Here is a 15,428-nt window from a genome sequence, read left to right as displayed (position 1 = left end):
GCGAGAGCTATTGTCTAGCGTTATATTGCCATTAGTGCGCCTTGCGGTGTGGTTGGAGTTCAGCTACTTTCCCGCACTGGTCTTCAGGACTGCCTCATAGACCAGAGTCTGGTGGTTTTTGGTGGTCATCAGTGGTGTGCATGTGCTAATATGCTTCATTGGCATGTCTGTTTGCTTGTATGTGTGTGCGAGCATTACTGGGCTTTTGTGTGTACACAGATTTTTTTTACCAGTAAGGGTGTGCCATGTTTTAGGGTTAACAGACACGGAGCCAACACATTCACAACATTTGCAAATATATGTTGGCGGCTGTTCAATCCATATCTGCTATCTTCCCCTTCCCATCCCATCTCTGGGTTTCTGTGCAGGGACTCACGATGTGCAGGTCCCCTTTACTGTCATTCCTGTTGCTCTTCTTCTTTCTTATTTCTTTGGCTCCTGGGCATTGTCTGTCACCAGCCTATGTTGCCACTTGATGAGAGGTATAAGGATTGGAAGGGAGTGCTAAATTGGGTTGGCAGAAGCACAACAGCACTGTTGAAAGCACTTATAAACAACCATTGGCATAGCCAATAGGTCTCGCCTTTGGGACCTCTTAAGTGTTGAGCTATGCAACATATGCAACAACTTATGTTGTTGCACCAAGGATATTGTGCTGCATAACTAAATACTTATAAGGTCCCAAAGGTGAGACCTATTGGCTATGCCAATGCTTGTTCTATGTGGCAGCTGCAATTAAGATTGTGATTAAAATCGAAATAATCCAATTTGCCCTGCAATTCGCCATTTATTTTCCACAATGCTTTTATAGGTTACCCCATGTTTACCAAAAAGAACCTGGTTGTTTTCAATTCAATGAAAAGGCCTTTATTTTTTCAGTAAGTGGAGAATTTCTCCATCATGGCATGCATGGGATTTTCCATTAATGGTAGCAGGACGGCATTAGGATAGGGTCCTTTATGCCTAGCAATTTAGGGACGACATTAGGATAGGAACCTTTAAAACTAGCAAATCAGGGACATCAGCATTAAGCTCTTCCAAACAGGTGGCAATATCAATGATGAATAGACTGAATAAAAGGAGGACAAAAGATAGCCTTACTGTACTCCTAATTGTATCAAAATGAGGGCATAGCATTCCCCATTAGGCCAAAATCAGCCACTTTCCGTATTCAGGGAGTGAAGGCCTCTTATAGCAGATAACAGAGGCAAATCCACACACATTTTTGTTTGTAAATATCTTTTTATTGCAGCAGAGTAGGTTATACAATCAGAGTATTTGCGCCATTCCCGTTGTTGCCCAATGTATATACGACTTCCCCTCCCCCGTGTCACACAGCCAGTTAGCTCACACCCCGGAGGTCGAGCGGCGAAAACATGAAGAAAGATCTGGGCTGGTGAGTACTTCAGTGGTCGTTGACCAGCAGGTGTTCGGGAAATGGCATTGCTGCTTTTTCAGTCCTCTCGCTCCCTCCTCTGTGCCCAACGACCGATTGAACTAGGAGTCACTCTTTACCAGTGCTGAAAAACCAGCCCCCCTGATCCCCCCAACTCTCCCAACCCCTCCCACCCCCCTCCCCTCCCCCAGAACTACTCCCCGTACCCAACCGTACCACCCTCCCCCCCAGGCGTGCTAGAGTACCACCAGTACCAGTCCTCAACCCTCCCGACTAATCCAGATCCGAAGCAAACCATCAGGAGCTATAAACAACCAGCTGCCAGTCATCACAATGGAAACAGGGGAGCAAGGGAGGGGGCCTAGGCCACCCCATGACAGGCGAGCATTCCGCCAGAGCTTGGCTATGCACCGGGGTGTCCTCCTCATCCATATCCAGAAGCGTGAGGTCCAAGACCAGTCTCTCCCATGCCCTGGCCCTCTTCAGAGCCACGTCATTGTCTGCCCGGAGTGCTTCCCGCATACGGAGCTCTCCCTCACACCGGGCCCATTTGTGTAGCTCAGCCTTCCACCTCTCTCCCGTGGGGCCCCTAGTCGCCTTCCATTGGGATGAGATGGCCCGCTTCGCTAGGAGGAAACCCAGGTCCAGAAACTTGCTAGTGACCTTGTTCTTCGATGTGTGTGGGAACCAGTGTAGGATGCAGTGTGCCATGGTGAGTTGCAAGTCCCTCTCCGTTACTTCCCTCAGAACATCCACTACCTCACTCCAGAAGGGGCCCAACTCCGGGCAGGACCAGAACATGTGTTGAAAATCAGCTACGTCCGCCGGGCATCGCGGGCAGGACGCCGGGTGGGCTGGGAAATATTTATGTAGTTTGTCAGGGGTCAGGTAGGCCCTGTGCAGGACATAAAAGTGCACCAGCTGGAACCTAGCGTTGCGCGTCCCATTTTGGGCCCGTCCTAGTATACCATTCCACGCCTCCTCAGGGATCTCGGTCACCAGGTCATCCTCCCATTTCGCCTTCAGGGTCAGCAGTGGGGCGACAGTCTCCGAGACCATGCGCCGATATAGGCATGTGACAGCTTTGATCGTCCCCGCCATCATCACCACATACTGGCAGCCCAGAGACAGTGGCGGCTCCGTCATGCCCGTCTTCCAATGTTTGCGGATCGCCGCCGTTAGCGCCGCGTGAAGGAGGAAGTCCCCCCCCGTCAACCCAAAGCGGTCCTTCAGGAGGTAGAAAGGTAACAGCACCCCGTTCTCGTAGAGGTCACCCATGGACGTCAGCCCCTGCAGGTCCCATCTGTCTAGCCCATGCCACGAACAGTGCCCCGCAGAGCTTGAGCGGGATCTCAGGTGCATATGGGACCGCGATACCGCCCCTCCGGCGATACCTGTTCCAGCATTTCCGGGCCGTCGCAAATTCCTGAGTGAGGTGGAAATCCCCCATCGGGAGCCCCAGAACGATCGGGGACAACACCTGGACCGGGCCCGCCGGTTCTCCCGACCCGTCCTCCCCACTCCTGGCTCTTGCCACCCATTGCGTCAGCCATTGTAGCTGCGCCGGGAGGTAGTAGAACTCATAGTCTGGCACTGCTAATCCTCCATCCGTCCTGGGGCAGAGAAGCGTGACATGTGCCACCCTGCGTCTGCCCGCCCCCCACAGAAAGCCGATAACCATCGTCCGCAGCCGCCGGAAGTAGCTCGCCGGGATCCAGATCGGGAGGGTCCTGAAGAAATAAAGCAGCTGCGGCAAGGTCACCATCTTAAGAAGCGCCACTCTCCTCATGAGTGACAATGGGAGTGTGCTCCAAAAGTCAAAATTCCCTTTAGTGTGCCTGATTGCCGACCCAATATTTCCCTCAAGGATATCCGCCCTATCATGGAAGATCGAGGTACCGAGGTACCGCAGACTCCGTTCCTCCCACGTCACACCCTCCTTCTGGGCATAGTCTTCGTGGGCGGGCTGGGAACAGGTGGGACTTCGCCCAGTTCACTCGGAGGCCCGACACTCTGCTCAAGGATTGTAGGAGGGTCTTAGCCCCACGCAGAGAGTCAGCCGAGTCCGCCAAGAACATCAGCAGGTCATCTGCGTATAATGCGATGTGGTGCACCTGTCCATAGACGTCTAGCCCCTGAAACGCCCGGCCCAGCCGGGCTCGCGCCGCGAGGGGCTCGACAGCCAGGGCGAACAATAGAGGGGAGAGAGGACATCCCTGACGGGTGCCCCTGCCCACCACACACATCTCAAAGATAACCCTTCCAGTTCTGACCCTTGCCGTCGCGTTCCGGTAGAGCAGTGCCGTCCAATTCACAAAGCCCTCGCCCAGGCCCAGCGTGCGCATGACGTGGAAGAGATAGGGCCATTCTAGGCTGTCAAAGGCCTTCTCCATATCAACTGCAAACACCACTGCCTCGTCGCCGTCATAGGTGTCAGCCTCCAATATATGTAGGAGCCGCCGCACATTAAGCGCTGTGTTGCGGGCCGGGATGAAGCCCGACTGGTCCGCGTGGATCAACATGGGCATATGGGGGAGCAAGCGCGTCGCCAAGATTTTACTTAAAATCTTGTAGTCCAGGTTGAGCATGGACAATGAGCGATACGCCCATGGGCGTCCGCAGAAATCTTTCCAGGGGGGGTCAACATTTTAACTTCAACACCATCCTCCAACATGATTGAGTACAAGTATTAAATAAATAAAACATAAAAAATCTAATAAAACAAAGAGCTTAAATAAACAAAGAAACCCATAGGGGGAAGAGAAAAATATTGTCAGGCGCCACAGCAGACAACCTGGCAACTACAATGAAAGGGCAGGATAGGGATGAGGCACATTGGCAAAGTTGTGCTTGGGTTTGGAATAGACAGGATAAAAGTGCACTGCAGAAGTAGTACAAAATGATTCCGAAATAAAAGATCTGACATGGCTCAAGTTTCAACTCATGTGCATTCAAAAACCTACAATTGAAAGATACAGCTTATTTTAGCAAAATGCTTATTTTCCTTCAAACATTTAATGAAATTAAATCAGTCATTTAAAACAAGCGAGCTATAACACACACAATGATGACAGACGTTTAAACCAAAATCAAATACTCTAAATGCCAACACTTATATTGTGTTTTTCTTATATTACACACGGTGTGGACGAGGAACAAACAAAGTGCTGGTCTACGTGACTGGCACCTGGAAATCATTATTTGGACACTTATTATGTAAGTACCAGGCACATTAGCATTGTGGGGCACATCAGGAAGTGTACAAGAGTTAATTTGTGTTTTCTGCCGGTGACACGAAGAAACATCAGTGTTTGCTAAGAGTGTAGCGTCAGCCGGGCACAGTGGGACGTTAAGTTGTCCAAGATCACACAAATAGTGGAGTACATGACAGGCGCTTGAATTCACAGACTACATGTTCCAAGCCCATGCCAGGACAGCACACCTGGGAACTGGCAGCAGGCTCAGCCAGCTGTGGCAGTGCCAACGGACCCCGGGCATACAGAAGCGGCTGCGCGGAGAGGGAATAAGAGTAAGAAAGAGAGGGGGAAGCTGACAGCAGCAAAGCAGGAAAAGAGGACACTTCGGGGCAGATTTACAAGCCCCTTGCGCCACTTTTGCGTAACTTTTCCCATGTTAAAAGTGACGCAAACTTGGCGCAAGGGGCTTGTAAATCTGCCTCTTCGACCTCTAATCAGTTAATTTAATACAACTGCTTGCACCTTAGGACTCCCACGCGCAACAGAAGCAGGCTGCGCTATGGACCAATCAGCCCCTGCCTGGACACTCGTCGTCGTGACGCCTCCTCTCTCGAGCTCTCCTTTGAGTCTACTGTCTGCGCGCCCTCACCAAGAGAGGCAAATTCAGGGATTCAAAAGTTAAACTTCCTGCAATCCACAGGGTACGTTTTTTCTGCACAAATGAGAAAAATGTCGACTGAAACACTAAGACTACAGCACCCAAAAGCCATTATACTGCTGACACACAAGAGTCTAAAACTACAAAGTGTAATCGCTGTATAGTCGAGTGCCGTGCTCACTCTACGCCACGGAGACCGTATTCACAGCAAGCACCACCGCTGGTGCCAAGCCCTGTGAACTGCGGTCTCCTTCCTCCCTCCCTTTCAAAGTCTCTTCAAACGTATTTAGAAAAGTATGTATTTTAAGCTACTCGTAATAGGATTGATGTGCAAAGAAATAAACAGTTTTTCTCCTCCTCGGAGGTCCCTTTTAACAATTTAAGGCATTCTGGGTATTGTAGTGTTCGCTTGCTTCAAACAAACTAATTCCTCAAATGCACGTGATAATAACTATTCATAAGAAATCCACTCAAAAAATGTAAGTCGGGCCATCCAACATTAAAGATCAGGGCATCTCCCCCATCCCCCTCTGTGCTTCGGATCCCTGCATTGGTAGAGACTTCTAGGCGCTCTCTTTCCTTTTAGGTCTCGAAGGCTCTCGGAGTCGTCGCACACGCCTAAAAGCCCCTCTGTAGTTACCTCGATTGCGTATCTCAGATTACAGAGACCAGTGCCTTTTGACGCGACGGTCGAAAGAGAACTACGGCGGTGGACCTTCAGTTACACAGCTTCCAATCCAACAGGCCTTTTGGTATCTCTAGTCAGCCCAGCCATGTAAACAAAACCTGCCTTAGATTCTGGAGCATGTCTGCCCACAGACGCAGAAGCAGAGCCAAACCACAGGTTCCAGAATTGTAATCGAGAATTGATGGATGAGCCGGTGCAGGCTGGAGGTGCGCACATGGGTCAGGGCCACGCAAAAGTAACTTCATGTAGGTAGATTTCTATCGCTCCGAACACGACTAAGCGCTTTACGAAAGATAAACCGTCTAAAATAATGATGGACAAAAACATTTGCTGTACAGTAAATGATGTAAAAGAACCCCCCTTTATTAAAATTACTTTTCTTAAAATTAAGTCTTCCAAACGGACCCGAGCAGGTTAAACTTCTCACATCACTTATTAGCATTACTACAGGCCATTAGATCTTGCTGCTTTGCCCAGAGAACATGGTTGATTACATTTTCAGCAATTGCTCTGCAGACTGCAACCCTTCGAATAATTCCTTGTGCGGGTAAACAGGCCAATCTGGCAATACTGTCCACGTCACCCCAAGCACGCCCGCACTGGACGGACCAGCGATCCAGGGGGGGGCAAGTGCCCCCCCTTGCCCCTCCCTGCGGACGCCCATGGATACGCCGTCCTGTCCCATGGCTGCTTGCCCGGTTTTAGTAGGGGGACTATGAGTGCCTCACCGGTGGTCGCAGGCAGGCTACCCAGTCGCTTCGACTCATTGTATAGCCACGTCAGACGGGGCGCAAGAAGATCAATATAGGTGAGATAAAATTCCGTTGGAAATCCATCGGTGCCCGGCGTCTTGTTCCTCGCCATACTCTTGATGGCGACTCTCACCTCTCTCTCCTCGATTTTGTCCCCGAGCCGCTTCGCGTCCTCCTCCTCCAGCTCCGGCAACTCCAGATCCTCCATAAAGGCCTGGAAGTCATCTAGCGATGGGAGGACCCTGCTGCGGTAAAGCTCCGTGTAGTAATCATAGAATAACTCATTAATCCCCTGTTGGTCAAATCGCGCCGCCCCCGCGTGGTCCCTAAGTTCAAGGATGACCGTGCTCCGGCGAGCCGGGTTGGCCAGCCAGGCCAGAAGCGCTCCTGACTTATCGCGCTCCGAGTGTGCGCGTGTTAGGTAGGCTTTGTAGTCAAAGCACCGGAGACGCTCCACCGTCGCTGCCACCACCTCCCGCGCCTCGAGCAGGGCTTCATGCGTGTCCGGACGTTCGGGCCTCGCCCTCTCCAGCCCCCGCAGCTTCCCGTCCTCCCTCGCTATGTCCTCTAGTAAGGTACTCCGCACTCCCGACGCCGTCACAATGCATTGGCCCCGCACCACGGATTTAAAGGCGTCCCACTCCGTCGCGGCCGAGCCCGCTGTGCCCGTATTGAGCTGGAAGTACTTTTCGATGCCCGAGGCTATTGTGGATCGGAAGAGCTGGTCGTCGAGCGCCTCTGGGCGCAGCTTCCAGGCCGGGATCCACGGGCGGTATTGCGCCCAGCGCAGCTGCACCAGAAGCGGGTTATGGTCAGAGATCGAGCGGGTGAGATACTCACCATGGCACACCTCTGCATGCACGTCCTGTGAGCACAGGAATGCATCGATGCGGACATGTAATTCATGGAGCGCTGAGAAGAACGAGTAGTCCATGTCCGAAGGGTGGTTAGCCCTCCACGAGTCCACCAGATCCCATTGGCGCTGCCAGGCGGAGCGCGCAAGTGCCAGTTTGCCAGCTGGTGCATTAGCCAGGGGGGGGTGCGATCTGTCCAGGGTAGTATCGGTCAGGCTGTTAAAGTCCCCGCCCAGGAGCAAGGGTTCCACTAGAAACGGGGCCAGTTTGTTGGATAGCAGGGAGAAGAATGCGGGCTGGTCCACATTCGGGGCGTACAGACAACCCAAGTTAAGGTCCCTCCCGTCTAATTTGCCTGCACCATTACGTACCTCCCCTCCGGGTCAATTATCTGTTGTGTGCACTGGAAAGGTACCCCCGCCCTTATCCAAATGGCCACCCCCTAGCATAAGCAGAGTAGTCAGTGTGGTAGACCTGCCCCCTCCATCTTCGTCACAGCGCCTTTCCCTCCTTAGCCAGCAGGTGTGTTTCCTGGAGAAAGGCGATGTGAATGCCCCGTCTGACTAAATAGGAGTGGATCTTGTGGCGTCTATGCATTGAATGCATCCCCCTTACGTTCCATGTGAGACATTTGTAGCCTAAGTCGGATCCCATTGTAGAGCCCAACGCGCTCCATCTACTCTCTCAGTGATCCCCCAGCACGCCTGGGTTCCCCTCCCATCCCCCCCAATCTGCTCAAGTAAACTACCCCAACTCCCACACCCCAGGACAGACAACCAACGTGGAAACCCCATCCAAACTTAGTCAATGAAAGTGTATCTCAGTAGAATAGGGCTAGGGTGACCGTGACGCCGACCCAATCAGACCCGAAGCCCCCCGCCCCCGCCCCACCCCCCCTCAGAACATTCAGGAGAGGTCCCCCCGGCTCTTACCCCCCTCCCCCACACCTCAGCAATAAGTCCAGGAGGCTTCCACACCTCATCGCATAGCGTCCGGAAGCAGCCCCCATCCGCACCCCGGTACCTGACAGATGTGATCAGTGTCCTGCGAACCTTCTTAGCCAAGTATTCCATCTGCTGTTTGGGGAGTCACCACCGGCAGGTCCGTCTCCGAGAGCTCGTGTCCACTGCTGGATGTCGGACTGGGAACACTGACCTTCGAGTGCTCCGACGCACTACTGGAAGGGCTGGCGTCTCCCTGGCTGATGGCCGCCACTGCCAGCACCGCCTGGGCTCTTTCCTGCTGCCATCCCGACGGGGAACCAGATCTCCGCGTCGGCGTCGTTTCCGCAGAGCGCCTCCTGGGCGAGGTGTCCGGCGGGGGATCTGCGCTCGGCCCCCCCCTGGTATCAATCCAGCTCCAGACCTCCTGTGGCGTCAGGAAAAAGTGGGTGCGGTCCCCAGCAACGACCCTCAGCCGAGCCGGGAACAGCATTGCAGAGGGCAGCTGCAGTGATCTCAGTTTCCGCTTGACCGCTAGGAAAGAGGACCGTTGCCTTTGCACATCTCTTGTGAAGTCCGGGAAGACCATGACCTTGCTGTTATCGATTCTCAGGTCCGGCAGGTCTCGTACCCTCCGGAGGATGTGGTCCCTGTCTCGGAAGTGCAGGAGACGCAGTACTATCGGCCGCGGCGGTCCCCCCAGCTTGGGAGGCCGAGCAGGGACCCTGTGTGCCCGCTCTATGGCAAAAAACGGGGAAAGTCCATCCGGGGCCACCTCAGACCGCAGCCAGCCCTCTAGGTAGGAAACCGCGTCCTGTCCCTCCTCTTTTTCTGGGACCCCCACGAGGCGGAGGTTATTGCGTCTGGAGCGCCCTTCGCTGTCCTCAGCACTGATCTCCAGCACCCAGACCTTCTGTGCCATCTCCGCCAGAGATGTTCTTAGAGCGGCTACATCTCCCGGCAGATCTTTCAGGGTCACCTCTGAGGTCGCCACTCGCTCTTTCAGTTTCCTGTGGTCGTCCTTCAGCAAGGTCAGGTCCGATCCGATGGTGTCCATTCGTTTTTCGAGGGCATCCCGCGACGCCACTATCGCCTGCATGATATCCCCCAGGGAAGGATCGCGTGGGCAGGCTGAGCTTCCCGTTCCAGGCCCCGGTGCATCTTCTTCCACTAGGTGGCCCGGGTCGTCCAGCTTCAGGGCGTCAAAGCCCTTCTTCCTTCCTCCTCGCGCCATTCTGCCGGGCGGCTAGTCTTGCGCGTCCCTTCGGAGGTCACCGGCGAATCAGGATCTTCCGACACCCCCCACCAGATTCTACGGAGGCTCTCGGCTCCGTCGCGCCTCCGCGCCCCCGTCAGACTGGGCTCCAGCTCCCTGAGCGGTTCCAGGAGCAGGCCCCCACTTCCACCAGGGCGACGGGGCACCAGGGCCCCCCGGTCAGTCGAGGTCCCGCCGCCTCCACGTGCTCTCCACGCTCAAAGCCCGCGCACCACTGACCTGCAGTGAGGGCTGGCGTCGATCTCTTCAGGGCGCGGGGCGCCGGGGTCTTCTCACCAGGAGCGGGGTGGCCCCATCCTTCAACGAGGGTCCCGGGACTCCCGATGTCAGTATCGCCAGGACAGCCCTCGGTGCGTGGGCGGCGCCAACTTGGGGTCAGATAGTCTTCTATGCCCTCGCACTCCAATCCCGGTAACGCTGCGATGCCCTTAATTCTCCCCGGCATCGGGGGGTCACTGCTACGATGCCCCTCGCTCTCCTGGACCCCCCAACCCCACCAGCGCCCTGCCGTCAGATGCGGGCAGCAGCCGCCATGTTGGGCACTCCGCACTTCAGGTTTCCCAACTCGGGGCCGCTCACCTCAAATCCGCTTCAGCTGCGTGTGCCAGTTCCCCCAGGGCGAGGGGCACCAGGGTCTCCGCTACAGATGCCAAGCGAAACCGCCACTCCGCCAGGTCTCACCGCCGAGAGAGCCCGGTCTGCTCCCGTCACCTTGGGGCCACCATTTTGGGGTCAGGCAGCTTGCTGCTTCATCGGCCGCCGAACCTTCAAGCGCCCCTTTGCTGGGCAAATCCCTCCACCTCCTTCAACACCGGGGGGGTCCCCTCCGCCGAGCGGGCGATCGTTGCTGCTCCGTAGAGCTCTCCGTCGTCCACAGGATTCCGCCGTCAGGCGGAGCCGGCAAGGACCGCGGCCGCCATTTTGGGCGCTCGTGATTCCGGGCGCTCCTCCTTGCCCAAAAACGTTCAGCAAGGGCTGTTACAGGGACTCCGGGGCCGCCAAAGTCATTCCCCACGCTCACCAGGTCCTCCCACGTGTGCCTGGGGTCCTAGGTCCGAGCCAGGGGTCAGGATATGGTTTGAAGCGAGACGGGAGCGGAGGAGCTCCGGAGTCCCGCTTCCAGCTACATCGGAGCCTAAGCCACGCCCCCCGGCAAATCCACACCCATATGACAGAGGGAGCGCCAGAACTTACGTCTCCATGCCAGGTCGAATGCTGACCTTAAACGAAATTCCTTTCTGTGTAGTGCAACTTAAAACATTAATATAACTTGTGAACAGTGACACCCATTTGAATCAATTGTATCCCCAGCTAATCATACATTGTATATAAGTCAGATTCATAACATGAAATGTATTCAAAATTAAATTTTATTAAAAAAGTTTCATTAATGAACTTGATATAAACACTATATCACACATAGAGATAAAAAATTATTTTGGTTTTTCTACAGCAACAATATACATGTATTAATAAATCACAATACACAATTTCTGATACATAAACAATCAGTTAAAAACAATTTTATTTTAACTGATTGTTTATGTATCTTTAATGAAACTTTTTTAATAAAATTTAATTTTGAATACATTTCATGTTATGAATCTGACTTATATACAATGTATGATTAGCTGGGGATACAATTGATTCAAATGGGTGTCACTGTTCACAAGTTATATTAATGTTTTAAGTTGCACTACACAGAAAGGAATTTCTTTTTTTGTTACAAGGCTTCCCGGTCCTTTCTGGGTTTAGTAGGGAAAACTCTCTCTTTTTTCTGCGAATGCTGACCTTAAGCCAATAAAAGTCAGATAAACTGTGCAATTCTTAATTCTAATGCTTTTGTCACATATTAAGTGTAGATGAAATGCTTGTTCTATAGTTTCCAGTCCCTTTCCAACCCCAGCCTGACAGTTAGTTAAAATATAATTTGCACCAACCCAACCTTGTAATCGATTTGATAATACGCGGCCCAGTATATTCTCAGCCCCGTTCAGCAGTGAGATCGGTCGGTAATTGGCAGCGTCTGAGCAGTTTACATTTTTTCGTGTAGAGGAACAAACGCTGCATTATAAACATTAGGAAAGATGTCTGGCCAGCATTCTGGTTCTGTTGAGAATAAATCTACAGGGACCATATCTGGACCTAGAGCTACATTAGCCTTTTGCTGCCTTATGGCTCAAGTCACCTCTGGAGAAAATATACGCAAGCTATATACACATCTGCATAGCCTGTGTATTCTAACGTAGGCCAACTACAAGTGGATCTTGGTTATACAGATCTTTAATGCGTGAAACTCGCGCCTCTACTTCAATATAATGTTCAATCTTGTCTTACAGGGCACACTCCATGAGATCCTAGATGATACTTTAAGGAATTAGACAGTCTGATAATCGATCTCTTGCTGGCCACTAAACAGAGGTGGATAGGGCTGGCCATGTTGAAGCAGATGTGGGATCGAGGATTGAACTTGCCAATCTGGAACTCTACTCTTACCATTCCTCCCGCTTAGTACTGGAATGACCCTTGTCAGTACTTTAGTAATGTCAAAAACCGACTATTGCAACGGTCTCTTCATGAATGCACAAAGTAAGGTCCTCAACAAATTACAGCTGGTGCAGAACTCAGCTGCCAGGATTCTATCAGGCACCCCTAAGCATAAATCGATCTCAATGGTGCTGCGACAGTTCCACTGGCTACCTATAAGAAGCCAAATCAAATTGAAGGCCCTCTGCATCGCCTATAAGGCCACGCGCAATACTGGACCTATGTTCTTGAAGGAAACTTTTGGTGCCTACACCCCCAATAGATCACTACGTTCATCATCAGCGTAGCCTCTTGAGGGTCCCCCGCACTAAGAAAGCTTCCTGGGGTGACAGACGATTCACCGTCGCCATTGCCAAATTGTGGAATACTCTCCCTCTCCACATCAAGACTAGCCAGACCTTGCTTCCCTTGGTTCATGCACGTTGTCCGTAGCGTCGAGACACCCATGGGCATTTGCACGCTTTATAAATTGCATCAATAAATACTTTACAGACCACCTCCAATACGCGTTTCACTAGTTTGATGAGGCAGCCAACTGGGAAAAGAGGCTCCTGAGAGGCTCGCATGAAAGCTACACATTCTCGGAGCTGTTTATATGTGGTGCATGGATGCCAACGACACAGCTGTTCCTGGTCCGAGAGATGGGTCGCATATGGGAACAAGTGGTTATAAGAGTAGCAGAAAAACCAGCTCTGTGTTGTACCCAGAGGCTACCAATCCTGATGATGGCATTCATTGAGAACTCACAGACGCAAACATCTACTGCTGAGGTACGAGAGCAAACAACAGGCACACAGGTAACATCTGAAATGGACATTGCTGATGCTTCCAATGCTGAAGGCGATGCTTTGCATCTCTGTGCGGTTAATCTTCTAAACGAGGTAATCCAACTTTCACCTACAATGGTAGATTACGTTTTGTCTACAGGAATAGATGATTTCATGTTTTCTTCATCCCCATACACTGACTTTTGATTCAGCACACAGTGTACTTGAAAGACTGAATTTGGACTTCATTTAAAAAAAATAAAAGACAAGACCTGGAACTTTTCCTATGATTAATTTTTATCTTCTAAATTTGACTTTTTCGTTTTTTTGGCTCAAATACTCTGTTTACAGTCGAACTATTCTAGAGAATAGATTTCTTTGAACACTTAAATTGTCATCTTGTCAATTTCATTCATGTAACCAGACATGAAATGGTTTCAAACAGTTTCTTCTGTAATTACGAACCATTTCATCATGTGTGTATATTCATATTCATTCAATTAGCATTCTATAACTATATGCTTAGGATGAAACTTTGCTTGAATATGTACAGCACTGCCACTATTTTAAGAGACATTTTTTGGAATATGCTTTTAGATATGTTTTAGTGCATCATGTGATACTCTATTTTACATATTTATCATGTTTAGCATTTAGCATTTAGTAATGTTGTTCTATCGAAAGTGGAGTGGGTGTTGTGTGTCGATTTAGATGCCACACATAGGTTTACTGACTCATGTCGTTATATAGGCACAATTCGCATTTCCCTTATTTAGGCATAGAACCCCAGTCCTTATTTAGGCATTTGCCATGCAATACAAATACAGACATGGTCACCTACATCCGTCCATCCCACATCACAACGAGTTCTTAGAAATCAGACCCTTATGCCATTGGGACATTCCCTGCTCAGATTATTGATTTCTCCAAGAACTCATTTATTGTGCATGAATCGCCATACCCTAAGGGTTCATTCATGACGTCTTCCTCTGCCCGACTTTACGCGAATGCTAGCATTCCTAAGTACCTTCCAGGTATAAATATACCATCACTTGCCATGGCAGCCATGGCAAGTCACGGCTGCATACTTGCACGGCTCGGCTGCACGGCTACCTACCGGCTGCATACTTGCATGGCTTGGCTGCACAGCTACCTACTGGCTGCATAATGGCATGGCTCGGCTACATGGCTCACCATGGCAAGTTCGGAAGGAATTCGAGTCCCCGCCTGACACACTGACCAGACGCTGTCATCCTCCTCGCAGAGAATCCAGCTCCAGTGTTTCCTTCGCAGGATGTTAGAGATTGAGACCTGGAAAGAGATTCCCACCTCTCTCATTCTAAGCAGACTAGAACCCAGAGGGACTCTTGGCATACAAACTATAGCTTACCAATCTATAGAAAACAGTGCCTACTTCTTACCTTGTACTACACTTATGTTAGGTACACTGGGGTAGAACTATTTAGAAGCACCAGATGAGTATTCCCATTTTAGACTGTGTAATTTATGTATGTTTACATGAATATATGTCATAGCTAAAAGACCATGCAATTGCAGTATTATTATGTATTCTTACTGCTCAAGCTGTATATTTTATATCTTGCATACTGTCTTACGATCGTAACAGCTCATATCTCTTCCATGAGAAATAAGACTGTTCAATAAATCCTTTTATTGAAACGCCCGTTTATTCTTTCTGTGTAACTCAGTAGAAACTAAGCATGCACGATTGACTGAGTGAAACTGTTATCTATTGTTTCCACGATTCTGAGACTGTTCCGATTCTAAGGGTAACAAAGTTGTCATGTTTATGCGGTTGTCAGATAATCCCTTCTTGTTCATTCGAGAAGTTTCTAGTGACCTCTGAGTTAGCTGGTACACAAAGTAATTAAGTTTAATTTACTCGATAGAGGCATACTGACCAAAGTCATATGCCAAAACTATAGTGTATATTATTCCAATGCGCAGAGCCTAAGAGGGAAATTGGAACTACACTACACCTGGAGCTTTTGGTCCCGGTGCAACTGCACCTACTGCACTATTGAAATCATGACCCTAGTACTTGCTAGTTAACTGTACTTGTGACTGTTCAATTGTAATATATAGCAATATTAGGTGTTTAGAGGAGTTCTGATAAATTTTGGGCCCGGTGTCACTGCACCTGCTGCACCATTCAAATAATGGCCCTGTTGCCTGCAAGATAATTGTGCATCTGACTGCCTGTATAGTAGCAAAATATAGCAATATTAGGTGTTTAGCGGGTGCCTAGAGCTTTTGGTCCTGGTGCTACTGCACCTGCTAAACCATTCAAATTATGACCCTATTGCTTGCTAGATAAATTCACATGTGACT

Source organism: Lissotriton helveticus, chromosome 3_1, assembly GCF_964261635.1.
Source record: "Lissotriton helveticus chromosome 3_1, aLisHel1.1, whole genome shotgun sequence".
Taxonomy (NCBI): domain Eukaryota; kingdom Metazoa; phylum Chordata; class Amphibia; order Caudata; family Salamandridae; genus Lissotriton; species Lissotriton helveticus.
The sequence above is the reverse complement of the archived record's forward strand: the minus strand, read 5'-3'. Positions refer to the sequence as shown.